At 34.9% G+C, this 12,204-nt stretch overlaps 1 pseudogene; it reads left to right on the forward strand.

Annotated features, from left to right (window-relative positions):
* Window positions 1-467: 467 nt before the first annotated feature.
* Window positions 468-10,084, forward strand: LOC120607391 (piggyBac transposable element-derived protein 4-like; annotated as a pseudogene).
* Window positions 10,085-12,204: the final 2,120 nt, after the last annotated feature.

Raw genomic sequence — 12,204 nt, forward strand, 5'->3', positions numbered from 1 at the left:
CTCCAGCAGCGACAGGCATATTATGCTGCTAACCTCTGTGCTGGGTGCCTGGGTGAGTCCCTAGGCTCTTGTCCTGCCCGCTTTCTCCCACCTTCTCCATCCTAACTTTCCCTGTTGACTTCCCAGTGAACTGTCTTTGGTCGGTAGCATCAGGCAAATCACTTTCTCCAGACTCCTTGATGGCAACTGAGATGAAAATTAATCATTTAACTTAGTTCCTTTTTGCCCCGAGAATACTCATGGGCAGCACTTGCAGCTGCACCATTTCCTGAGATAACTCATTTTTTGACAGTCCTAACCTTACCCCCAAAGTCAGCCAAGAAATAGCTAGCTTTTATTATTATTTTCTCTTCGCTCTAGTATACCAATAGTCTTTGGAAACAAATGACATCATTCTACTTATAGCATTCTGTTTTTACTAGTCACATTTCTATTTATAAAATAATAATAATTCTTGATTACTGAAAATGTCAAATCCTAGAAAACGTAGCATTCCTACACGTGATGTTAATATCATTCTTGAACAGTTTTAGCCGAAGATTCATTTGATGAATCTTATTTTTCCAAAATAGATGATTCTGATGATTTTTCAGATAGTACTCGGGAGACTATATGGTCAGGCCTTTGACCTATTCGGAATCGGATGGAAATAGCCCTATGTCAGCTGACTCGGGTCACGCTCCGAAATGCTCCACTCGTGTTATGATTCCATGTGAAAGGTATGACTTTGCTGGCACATCTGGCAGAAAAGTTGATGTCAATGATACTGCTGACCCACTGCAGTATTTTGAACGGTTCTTTACTGACAAATTAGTTTAAAAAAATTACCGGGGAAATGAATGCCCAAGCTGCCTCGTTGGCTCCCAAGCCACCTGGTCCAAAAGGATTTTTGCAAGTGGATAAACGGAAAGGCTCTGATGATGACGAACTGAGAGTCTTTTTTGTAGTAACATTACTGCGAGGTATCGTGCAGAAACCTGAGCTGGAGACATTTGGGTCTACAAGGCCCCTTTCGTATATACCTTACTTCAAGCGAATTATGACTGGTGAAAGATTTTTACTTTTTCTTTGATGCCTGCATTTTGTCAATAATTCTTCCATATTCACTGGTCAATCAAAGGCCCAGATTTCACTGCAGAAGATCAAACCCATGTTCGACTTTCTCATAAATAAATTTTCAACTGTATGTATTCCAAACAGAAACATTGCAGTTGATGAATCACTGATGCTGGTCTAGGGGCGGTTAGCCATGAAGCAGGACATCCCAACGGAACAAGCACGATTTGATCTCAAGCTGTTTGTACTTTGCGAAAGTCAATCTGGCTACGTGTGCAATGCGCTTGTTCACACAGGGCCCAGTGTGAATTTGAAAGATCCAGCTGGCAGTCTGAAATCGTCGTGCATTGTACTTTAGTCAATGACCATCTTGGCCAAGGATGGTGTGTCTTCCTTGATAACTTTTGTACATCTCCCATGCTTTTCAGAGAATTGCATCAGAACAGGACTGATGCAGTTGGGACAGCTCGTTTGAACAGAAAACAGATGCCACATGATCTGGAAAAAAGGAATTGCCAAGGGGATGACTGTAGCCAGATTCTGTGGTGAAATTATGGCACTGAAATGGTGTGACAAGAAGGAGGTGACGATGTTGTCACCATTCCACAATGATACTGTGACTGAAGGAGACAACAGGAATGGAAAGAAAACTAAGAAGCCATGTGTCATTGTGGATTAGAACGAGACTATGGATGCAATGGACTCGGCTGAGCAGATGCTCACTTCTTATCCGACTGAGTGCAAAAGGCACAAATTTTGGTGTAAGAAATTCTTTCACCACGTTCTAAACCTTATAGTGTTGAACTCCTCCATCCTGTTCAAGGGGGACGATCCTGAGCACACGATCAGCCGTGTAAACTTCAGACTGACGTTGACCGAAAGAATGCGGGAAAAGCATCACAGGCCAGGGCAGCAACGACTTCGAGGTCGTCCGTGCTCTGATGATGTCACACCTCTTCGCCTATCTGGAAGACATTTCCCCAAGAGCACAACAACATCAGGGAAACAGAATCCACTGGTCGCTGCAAAGTTTGCTGCTCACATGACAAGGATGGCAAGAAGGTCCGGAGAGAAATGTGATATTTTTGTGTAGAACATGATCTGGTTTGTGGTGTTCTGTGCTTTGAAATTTACCACACGAAAAAAAAATTATTAAACACTGATCGTCATATGCATTTCTGTTACGTCAGGATTAGAGACAAGTTCTGTTTAGAAATAACTCAAAGAACAGTTTTTATATTTTATTTTCACACCGAAAACCAGTAAGATTTGCTTCAACCTCAAAGAGCGTGTTTATGTAAAATTAAATTAATGCTGGCAGCGAGCTGCACTTTTTTTTCTAAACGGGAAATGGGTTAAAATGAGAGGAAATTATGGCATCAGTGTTCTGAAGAACAAAAAAAGGAATTTAACCTTTCCGAAAGGATCTCAAACTGAACTGTTGAGGGATATGAGGTTTTAATTTCTGGCAGGGAAAACCTGTATTGAAAAGAAACTTTGTGGAAAAACTGGAAGGAATTAAAATCTCCCCTTTCTTTAAGAAGATAAGAAAATAAACTTTTGTGCTGTATTACAGTAGTGAGATGAACTAGCCACAAAGAAGTGCTTTGGTGTCAGACAACCCCCAAGGCTCAAATCCATGTCCCTCATAGCTATTTACAGAAGTTTGGACTTTTGCATCTTATTTAATTTCTCTGACAGATTTTGATTTTTGTTTTTCTTTTTAATGTACAGAGTAGGATCTAACATCTTCTCTAGAGATGTTTAAAAATTATGTGTAAATTTCCTAACAGTGCTTAGGGTAAATTACCATGAAATATTACTGTATTTACCTGCTTATTCTGGTGGATATTATACTCAGGTTTTAAACTTTATCTGAACTATTTAAACTTTATCTGGCTATGCTGTTTACCCTAGCATAGCCAGAGCTCCCTTTAGTGAGAATCTGATGAATTTTTCTCTATAATTTCTATTCACCATACAGAAACAGCAGTATCAATCAATTTTTATGTGTTTCTGAAGTTTGCTGTCACATTGTCTATAGCCTTTCAAAGTACTAATGAATGTGATGTCCCACTAATAGCTTGAAATAATTTATAAGGGGAGCTAATAAAAAGGAAGTGTGTATTCAAGTTCTGTGCATTTTTCTAACTATTGGTTGGGATTCTATTATAATGTTTTGTAAAAATAGTTTACCTTCAAAGAAGTAGGGATACTTTCCATAAACCAAGTGCTGTAAAAGAAAGCCTCAGAGTGAGGTAATCACTCAGGATCTCAAATGAAGATTACGAGCTATGTTGTTTCATAGCATCCAAATTGCATGAAGAATGAAACTTCGAGAGTGTACAGGCTTTATTTTTTTATTGGGTAAAAAATCAAAGCCATGTGATTTTTTCAACCTTTCTGAGCTTTACCAAGATAATATAAAATTCCTTCACTCAATCCCTCTTTGTTAGTTCTTCAAGAATGAAGAAAACGTATGTTGACAATTTATATTTTAATAAAATATTAGGATTCAAAGAGGGCTTTATGATCAGCTAGTCAAGTGTCCCTATTTTACAGATGAAGCTGAGACTAGGTGGAGGTGATGAGGCCAGGTTAGTTAAGAAGAAGGGTCTTACTCAAATTCATCACCTGATGTCATCTATTTGCATGTGTTTCTAACCCTGTTATCTACTGTAACACAGCATAAAACATTTATTTCCTTATCTTAAATCAATTGGAGACTATGATTCCTTCCAATATTTCCACAGAATTTTTTCAATAGTGATTTCTCTGCCAGAAAGTAGAGCCTAAAATCTCCAACAGTTCAGTTTGAGAGCCTTTCAGGACAACTTAAATTCCATTTTTGTTTTTCAGAACACTAATTTCTTAATTTCTTTCCATTTAAACAGTTAATGTTTTTTTTTTTCACTTGCCATTGGGAAAACTAAAGAGAGTGATTCATCTGATGTTACAAAGGACAGTTTTTAAAACTTTGCCACAATGTACTTTGGAGGATCCCTAAATCATCGTTTCTATACATCAAATACTTGAAGTAGAGAATGCAGCTACTAATCTATTTGATCTATTTTGTGCTGTTAGATTTTGTTAACTGAAGTCAGTTAAGTCAGCTGAGGAGTGGGTAGAGAGTGTAAACTTACTAACCAAAGAGACTTACATTACTCTCAAAGAAACTTCATGCTCAAGCATATATGTGAGAAAATGAAACACAGGGTATATCTTAGTAACATTTTTTTTTTCTTTTTTCTTTTTTTCTTTGAAGAATTGCTGTAGTTTCTGGCACCTCAATAATCATCCTTTATTTTTACTTATTGCTTATAAGTTGGAGGGCAATTTTATTCATTTCTAAACCATTATTCATTGATTATTATAATAGTCAATGAAGATTAGTATCATGGAGCTATGGGAGTCTAAGAATTTTTCAAATAAACACTGCCTTTTATTTGTTTTTGTTTTGCAAAGCAAGCATAACTTATAATTGAATTTGATTAAATCTTATTTTTTAGGTCATTTCTTAATTGACAGTTCAACTTTTCCCATAATATCAATTGTAAACTTTTTTTCAACATTAAAAAAAATGACAGTTGCAGAAGGATGCACAGTTCTGGTGATACTGGAATGATCTCCAGCTCTAACTTTCTCTATTCTTTAGTCCTATAAATCGTCTACAATTCATGTCTAGCTTATTATATATCCAGTACTTCAGAATAAATACTGTATATTCAAAACCATTTTTTAATTTTTACTTTCTAAGATACTTTTTTTTGAGTTTTCTATTTCTCCTAATGACATCATCTTTCTCTTAGACACAGTATTGAAATAAAGTCATTACAACCCACAGTATAGTAAATGGTTTAATTCTACAGACTCCAAGCAGGTTCCCTAGTTTTGAATTTTTACCTCACCAGTTACTAAGAAGAAGAATGCTACTGATAAAACAATATGCAATGTGTATATATTTTACTATAGGTATTCATGGGGATCTAGTTCCCATTCTAAATTGTAAATGCCATAAGGACAATGAGTATGTCTTACTTAATATTTATACATCTTATATTATGTACATGGCACATATTACACACATCATAAAAACTCAGTAACATATGAATGAATAACTGAATAAAAATGTAGACAAATAGCAGAATCTAAAATTTGAAATGGAAATCAAAATTTCCATTTTTTCCTCTGTCAATTGGATCATCTCTCCAAGTTACCAGGAATGTTATATTCAATGAAATCTTAGCCTGAGAAATCATTCTGAAATAATGTTCATGTTTAGTTAGACAAAGTATGTTTAAAAATGATCTCATTGGCAGGCTTAACTTTGGAAACGAAGACGTGATTGCCAAAGGTAATAAGGTTATAGCAGGAAGTTGATATAACAAAGGAAATAGTCACTTTCATTGACAGAAATTATTAGCATTGAAAACATTATTAGCATTAGAATTCAATATTCATCGAGAATATAGTTTTATATGAATTTTTTTTCAATGATAAAATTTTACTCTGAGTTTTGTGAAGGCATCTCAGTATCTTAGAGTGTGAAGTGGTTGGAATAAAAAATAAGTAAATAATGGCTTATTATTCATATAGATAAAAATTTTAATGTCACTACCTGAATGCATCAATATCATGAGAAGTAAGATATAAAAGTTGATCACAAAAAGGATATATTACCCTTTTCTTCATTTTTAGAAAATATCTAAAAATTCAGACCTGGTTGAGTTCTGAGTAGGTAAACACTTTCATCTTCTTTCGGTTATTGTTATTGTTGTTTTAATTAACTGTTTAATTAATATATCTTTATTGATTTCCAACTATGTACAAAGGAGTGTACTAGAAGCTGGTCCAAAAAGAATACATATGTGATAGTAGAGATTGTATTTTATATGTATATATATATAAAAAATATTATATAAATAAATACATATATACATAATAAAAAAACGTATACATATATAGTAGCAGAGAGTGAAAAGTTAAAATTGTTACTAGAAGTACTTTCGAAAAAATAAAATTATACTACACATGCTATTGTTAGTAGACAGCGATAATTCTGGTATTGGTACTGGAACCCAGTAAGTGGAAATATATTCGACTAATCAACAGTAATTCATCTGCATGTTCCAGGCATTGTGAGGGAGGAAAGAATTAAAATTTTCCTCAAGGAGCTTATAGTATAGCAGGAGAGGTAATCCATGTATGTAGGAAACTGCCATCTATTGAGGTCACATGAGAGGTCTAGACCACATGTCAGCTGTTGGAAGGGGCCCCGTCAGGGGTGAATGTCTGGTAGATGTAGTGAGTTATGGAAGAGTGAAGGCTTTGAGAGGTCACACTTTGTCAGGGCTGCAGGAACGGCTACGGAAAGTACAACCTGCTTTTCATCTCTCTGGAAGCACTGGACCCAAAAATGTGTCGGTGAACGAGGTAGCCAAGTTCTTTCTTGATACAAATGAGAATGACCATTTCTGTGCACAGGTGCACCTTTTTGCATGTTCTGTGGCTCCTGTCCTTTAACACTGGCATGGCTCTTCGGCGGGCGGATGTTGCCACCACAGCCCTCTCACTGAGAATGCTGCTTTTGGCAGCTCCGGTGATCACAGGGAATTATATCTCTTACTCAACTAACCAGCAGTTTAGAACAACAAGCCCAAGAATTTTAAAATGCTGATTTAAAGTAGATATCCCTTGACTTTCCACAGTGGAGACTGATTGATCTTTATGACTGTATTTTGTGTTTTTAGATCAGAGCGTAATAATTAGCATATTCTGTGAACAGAATTTGCAGTTAACAATAGAGTAGACTTAGGACGAAGGAAAAATATAACAGTAGATAACTTTATATAGAAATTCCAATTTCTTTAATCTTTCTATTAATTTTTGTTGGGCTGGTCTCATGAATTTTTGTTTATCTTAGACCTTAGTTTATTATTTATGATAAAAATTTTTACTGTTATCTCATTGTCTCGTTGTCTAATTTAAATATGTACCTAGAAAGTATCAAGCACTGGTATTACCTCACTATTATATCTTTGTACTTTAATAAGTTGTGTGAGATTCATTATCATTTCTAAGTTGTCCTATTTGGACTCTGAACAAACATTCTTTTATCTCAAAGTGTTCCAATGGTGAAGATATATACCCAGTGTGGTTTCCATTTAAATTATTTTTTTAAAAAGGTACTATGTTGGTTTTTACCTTCTTTGAACCAAATTACAGCATATTTCCCCAATATTTTCTCTACATGTCCATCAAACCATGTAATGACTCTGAAGTCTGTCCTGGTTATAAAGTACAAATCTTTGTTGCAAATCCTCTTTTATCTATAAGTGCTTCTGAATTTTCAGGGAGAATTTTAAACAAAGCTTCCACATTGCAAAATTGGGGGAATTTTCTTTAAAAGATTCTCACATGAGGTATGGAAGTGCTGATGTATGCTGAGGAATGAAACCAAGATCTAATGCAGTGTGAGGAATCACCAGAGTTCTTGTTAACACACACACACACACACACACACACACACACACGGATTTTCTATATTTACTCTCAACTTGCTGAATCATAATCTCTTAGTGAGAGCCTGGGAATTTGTATGTAGAGTTCCGTGTGCTCTTCATCTGGCTTCCCCTAATAGTGGCATCACATATAGCTGTAGAACAATATTAAAACCCGAAAATCGACATTGGTACATTACTGTTAACTAGACTGCAGACCATATTCAGTTTTCAATATTTTTAAACCTGCATTTATTTGTGTGTGCATCCCCACACACAAGTGTGTTTCCATGCAGCTTTGGAATTTTGCATTTTCCATCAGCCTCCAGGTGAGTCATAGTCAGACAAGGTGTTTACACACTGATTTAATGCAGTTATTCACAAACGGAATGCAGCAGAATCACCTGGTGGTTTTTTAAAACTACCACCTCCAGGTTCTTCTTAGGAGGTCCGAGATGCGGCCCAGGGCTTTGTGTTTTAACGAACACTCAGCTCATTCTGATGCTGCTGTTCTAAAAACCAGACTTGGAGGAAAGAAACCTTGATTGTCATGTTCCACAAGTGGAACTAGGCTTCTATGGAGAGATATTTGTGGAGGGGAAGCATGCCGTCACAGCTATGGAACTAATTAGTTGTTTATTGGAACATGTGCATTACGACCAGCTTTTTTATAATTACCTATGTCACGTGGTCCATTTTGGTTCATTCACTGCTCAACTTTCTCATCTGTAAAATAAAGTGAATGGATTATACCATCTTTTATGTCCCTTGAAGCTCTAACATCTTCAAACTTCATGCTTCTAATTCTGACTACATTTGACAAAATTCTCATCTATTTTTTTTCTAGTGCACGACGTAAGACATAGACAGTTAATGAAAGTGAGTCAGATTGATGTGAAGGGATCAAGTTGATTTCATAAATCTGGAGACATTATTGATTTTATGAATGTCATTGATATATTTTAAACCCCAAAAATGGAAGTTCCTCTGTAAATAGAAAAAAATAATAAATGATTGAGCCATTTTATAATACACAGATTCCAGAAATATTTAATAAAAATAAATTGCCTCAAGTAAGCTTTTCCAATCAAATTTAGTACCTGTGAATTTTCAGTTTTAGTTAATATTAAATTAAATTTTGATAAATATCCTTTTCCCCTTTGGTCCAATGTAAATTCTTTAAAGAAATTATCTGTCTTCCCATTTACTTTGTTACACTTCTGACCTAATTGTTATGAACCACATTCTGTAAGCTCTCAACTGAAATCTCAATTATCTAAGCTAGTCAAGCAATTTAGGATGAGTTTGCTGAAAGCAGTTTTCTACATAGATAGAATTAGACCAACAGCTGGAACCACTTCTGCCACCCAGAAATATAATAGTTTATTTATTATTGCTTTTCTTTATTGTATCCATTCACAGCTGAAGTCATTTGGCACAATTTAAGATATTCTGAAATGAAGACCAGTCTCTGTCTCTATAACTTTTGACAAAAACAATGATGAAAAAACACACTATACACACAAAAGCACAAAGTACACAACTCCCTGTTTTTCTCTTAATCCTAGTGAAAGTAGAGATGGCATCTGGCAATCAGAACCTCATAGCTGAGTTTCATATTCTCCCCAGATTTGATGACTTGGCCCTTTTAAGTATTTCTTATCTCGACTTTGATTTCTTAAAAAAAACATTTTGTCTAGATTTCTGGCCTGCCTCTAGGGAAAAGTTGCTGTAGGCATGCATGACTAAAAAGATTGCCTTGCCAGTTTCTAGTGGCTGAGTTTAGGCATATAATCTTGCACTTGAATACTTGGTATTTAAAGTTATTTTTCTTTTGATGAAATTCTTTTGACAAGATAATACATCTTTGATTGTCATATAGTTGATCATTTTATTTGCTTTTTATCGTACGGTAGTTTAAAATACTACAAATGAAGGGTAAGAGGCAAACTAAGTGGGATAGAAATTAAGGTGTCAGATTAGGAGCCAAAACACCTGGGTCACAGTCCCAGTGCTGTCACATATCGGTCACATTACTTTGAGCAAATGCTAAATTGCTTTCTTAGTGTCAGTGTTTTTATTCGCAGCTTTGAGAATGATGTAATTATCTGTCTTGCCTATGTCACTGGGCACAATAATAAACATATATGTTAAGGTAATTTAAAAATGCGAATTTTAGAATTTAGTTTCATCATCTCTATAATAAGAAACAAGATTAACAATATGAGTGAAGATAACTAAATAAATCACATAATTTATATATCGCCAGTATTTACTTTAAAAGTTATAACTATGTTTCAAAGATAATAGTTTATTGTGTATATGCTAAATATAATGTTTGACAAGTTACACAACAATATATATGGAATTATTCCTGAGAGGAAAGGTACCAATAGCTATTTGTAAGGTTTTGGGGAAAACTTTGTTTTATTAAACGTTTTTTTGAATAATTTTAGGTGTATAGAAAAATTGTGAACTTAGAACGGAGAAATCCTATACATCCTACCCGCTACTTCCGCCATTGTTAACATCCTACCTTAATGTAGTGCATTTGTCTTACTTGTTTATTCTATTATTAGTTGATATCAGCATGGACTCATGGATGCTTATTTTATGCTTTAGTTATAATCTAATACTGTTGTATTTACTTACTTTGTTGTACAAATTTTTCCAGCTTTGGCCATTGGGAGCTCTTTCATTTGAACCGTGCGTCCCTTTGATGTGGCCCATCAGGGCGTATGCATGTGCGTACATTTGTGCGTGCTTGTGTGCGTGTTAGTGTGTGTGTTTGTGTGTGTGTGTGTGTGTGTTTTGAGCACTTCTTTACTTTCTAGCACTACAAGATACTACAGACTCCTCTTGTATATTTTCTGCTTTAGTTCTGGAATCAGCCATTTTTCCAAGGAACCCTGGTTTCTTTTATTGGAGAATGGTGTTACAAATCAAGAACTGGGTGCTAAGTATGCTTGTCATTGTTGGGGTGTTGTTTCCAGGTCTTCTCAGATGAGAGAGCAAGGAAATATATGTGTATATATTCACCCATGTGTATAACTGTATCTATAAACATGTAGCAGTTTCTCTGCATTAAGCTAAACATGAATTCATACCAATATCTCCGACTCTAATCCCTTACCGCATTCTGACCTCTCTTTTCTATCCATAACTCCCATTGCAACAGTGGCATCTCGGGCTCCCACCCTCCACCATCCATTCATTTAATTGTTCAGTTCAGTATAAATGTATAGTTGTTTCAGAGTTGATAACCTGTACCCCCATGGTAAAAAACAAAACAAAATATTTTATCAAGTCAAGTATGAGGATTATATAGACTCGACTCATTTGCGGAGTTACTTAAGTCAATCCTTTTTCTCCCTTCCACCTTTAGAGGGGCTTTTTCATACTTTAGTAATATAGTTAGATTGTTCTGTTATATTCTGCATTCCTTTCTGAGATCCATGAACTCCTAAAAGATTTTTCAAAATGTGTATATAATAAGGTTCACTCTTTGTGGGGTAAATTTCTACAAGATTTGAAAAATTCACAAAATATTATATCCACTATTACTGTATCATAAGAAAAGTTTCTGCCTTAAGAAAAAAAAAAAAGTCCTGTGCTTCACTTATTGATCACCACCCTGAACTCCTGGTAGCCATTGATCTACTTACTATCTCTGTAGCTTTGCCTTTCCCGGAATGTCATATAATTCGAATCATATAGTATACAGCCTTTTTCATAGTACCTTCTTTCACTTAGCAAAATATATTTAAGTTTCACCCATGTTTTTTCTCGTTTGATAGCTCATGCTCTTTTTTTTTTTGTCATTGAATAATATTCCATTATATAGATGCATGTAGCGTGTTATCCATTCCCCTATTCAAAAACATTTTGGCAGTTTCTGTTTTTTGGGTGATCATGAAAGACACTGATTTTCAGTTTCTCCAGCTTTATCTTATAACAATGAGAGCAATGACTTTCAAGTTATTTCCAGAAACCGGAAGTCAAATTTTAATTTTTACCTTGTGCAATTCTGCACAATTATTTTTCTATAATAAGTATAAATTAATATTATTACTAAAGAAGCTTTAAGTATATTGCTCATTTCTTTAGTTCATTGGGTAGAATACAGATTTAAATGAATCTGAATTTTAAAGCTTTAAATCTTTATGAAAAGGACAAGAATATATATGTTGAATTTAAATCACCATGTTTTTAATAATTCTCACAATATTTAAATAAGAATGAAAATCCCATATGTGTTAATATGCACACACATAGAAATACATATGCATATATGTGTACATATAAATGTACACCTGAAGAAGCAGGAGAACATATGGCTTTAGCTTATAAATTTTGGAGGAAAAATACCTGGATTCAAATCCAGTTTTCTTACTTGCTATCTCAGGCACAGTATGAATTATAAAGACCAAGTTGTCAGCCATAAGAACGAATTCACCCAAGAAAAACAAGATGATATAATATTATTGAATGTCTACCACATACTAGGAATGTATTAGAGTCTGTACATAATGTAACCTACACTACAATCCTATGAAAAGTCTATTTCGAAAGCCCTTTTGCAGACCTGGAAAAACTGAGGTTCAGAAAAGATATGGAACTTGCCTCAGGTTGCACAGCCTGGAAGCGA

This window comes from Pteropus medius, unplaced genomic scaffold (assembly GCF_902729225.1).
Source record: "Pteropus medius unplaced genomic scaffold, Ma_sr-lr_union100, whole genome shotgun sequence".
Lineage (NCBI taxonomy): Eukaryota > Metazoa > Chordata > Mammalia > Chiroptera > Pteropodidae > Pteropus > Pteropus medius.